This window comes from Nelumbo lutea, chromosome 1, assembly GCF_056320005.1.
Source record: "Nelumbo lutea isolate HS-2025 chromosome 1, American lotus-T2T, whole genome shotgun sequence".
NCBI classification, from domain to species: Eukaryota; Viridiplantae; Streptophyta; class Magnoliopsida; order Proteales; family Nelumbonaceae; genus Nelumbo; species Nelumbo lutea.
This window is the reverse complement of record NC_142684.1, coordinates 38,112,831-38,115,051: the sequence shown is the minus strand read 5'-3', so window position 1 is coordinate 38,115,051 and position 2,221 is coordinate 38,112,831.

The window sequence follows — 2,221 nt, the reverse complement described above, 5'->3', positions numbered from 1 at the left end:
TTTTGCAAAATATATTTTTATAAAGATATACATATATATTATGATTTCAAAATGTTTGCAAAAGGATTTAATTCCCAGGATCCATGTAAGTAGAGAGTGCAACATTGTTCCTTATAATCGAGGGAGAGGTCCTCTCTTGTTGGGCAGTGTTTGATCATTATGGGCTGAGAGGTTAAGTGTAAGACCATTGAGGGTAATACCTGATGGGCTAATCTTGCATCTGTTAGATAGTCTTGTATGCCCTTAGCTTTAATCAGATTTGATGTACTTTTATTATTTAGTGGAAATAAATTAAAGTGCATGTTTGATTCATGTTGTTTGGTATAATTCTGTGTAAGACCCTAAAACTGGACACTTATAGAAACTTGTGTTAGTTTTAAATGTTCACAGCCATTGGATAAGTCTGGGGAGATTTATCCTGCCAAGGCTGATACTGATGTGCCACCAAGTGTTGGGATGGCTTGTTTCGGCCAGCAGGGTAAGACCCAAGGCACATGCAGTATGAGATTGCTTGAACCCTTGAACCAGACCAGATTTTCAGTATTGCCCTAGACCTTGGAGACAGATGGGTAAAATTGGAAAGTTACACCTGACCCCTAGACTCAATTATGACACATCACTAGGTGTCGGATCGGGTTGTCTTTGATGTGTCAATCAGTGAGATCCTTAGTGGGGGTCAAAACCTGGACATGTTGGGGCAGTTTGAGAATTTATCTGAGTGAGTGGTCATAGTGACAGGATCAGCCCCTTTGTCGGACAATGGTAATGATCGGAATGCACTCTCTCTGATGGAAACCAAATTGCCGGCAGTTGATTTCAATCATTGGAATTTTGTTTTGAAAAATTTATATATATATATATATATATATATATGTATATGTACGGTTTCAAAAGATTTGCAAAAGGTTTTAATTCCCGGGATCCATGTGAGTAAAGAGTGCGACACTGTTCCTTGCAGCCGAGAGAGAGGTCTTCTCTTGTCGGGCAGTGCTTGATCATTAAGGGCTGAGAGGTTAAGTGTAAGACCATTTAGGATAATACCTGATGGGCTAATCTTGCACCTACCCACAGTCCCTAGGTTTTTATAAGATGGCTTGGCCCAAGGACCACTTAATGTAAGTGTTGGGCCCATAGGGTCCATGTGATGGGCTCAAGGGGGTCACTGAGTCTTTCGGTGAATTCGGCTGGGCCTTGTAATAAAGACTGGGCCAAACCCATGTGGCTGGTGTGTAGATCAATGCTTGGGTCCCACATTATACAAAGAAGCCCAACTGGGTAGCAGATTGGAAACTGGTTAAACATTGAACACTTAATGGGCCAAAAGCCCATTTCGAACTGGGCTGATATGATCACCTGTTCATGGGGCGAATCTGAGATTAATGTTAGTAAAAGGATTGGGTCTTTAACCTTATCCACTCTAAGAGACCAAATTCAAATTAGATTTGAATCTGGTAACCTCTTGATAAGATCAGGAGTTAACTAACTTAATCTGCAGATAGGATTAAGATTAACCCCTATCCAAATACTGATTGGGATTGGGATAACTCCTAAAATATTGGGAGGTTTCTTAATCAAGAAGAAAGAGGAGAAAACCCTAGTAGAAATATCATATTTCAAACTAGGGGTTTGAGTAAGCAAGAGACACCTCCTGCAAATTGAGTTTTTGATCTCTCACAGACTCTAGATAGAAGAGACAATTCTGCCTTCTTCGTCCCTGGATTTCTCCTCCTCCAGTAGCCGCCATTCCCTATTGGAAGATTGGATCTTTGCAGCAACAGGAAGTCAAGAAATCAGTTCTTGACAACAGTCTTGCAAGAAAGACCAAAAGATTCGGTGTTCAAGATTTCCATAAGGATTCTTGTGAAGAATCCAGTGTGTAGGACGCACCCTGCTGGTTCCGTTCCATCCACAACTGTGTCATCTTCAGTAGGAGCGGATCTGGGTTTCTTCTTTGGGCGTGAACACCAACTTTGGGAGATATTGTTTCTCCGGATCAGGTATAATCTTTCCTGTTTCCTTTTGTTCAGATTTGGTTTGATTATGGTTCAAGTAGAATCCTTGAATAATGTATTCTAAATTTAGGGAATATGATTCCCAGTTGGAAGAAGGTAGGAAATTTTTTTGAAATTCGCCCACCCATTCCGCACCCTTCATGGCGTCCATTAGATGGATCCTACCATTCTTTCAGCATCTGCCGAGAGTCCTTGGGTTTTTATATGGT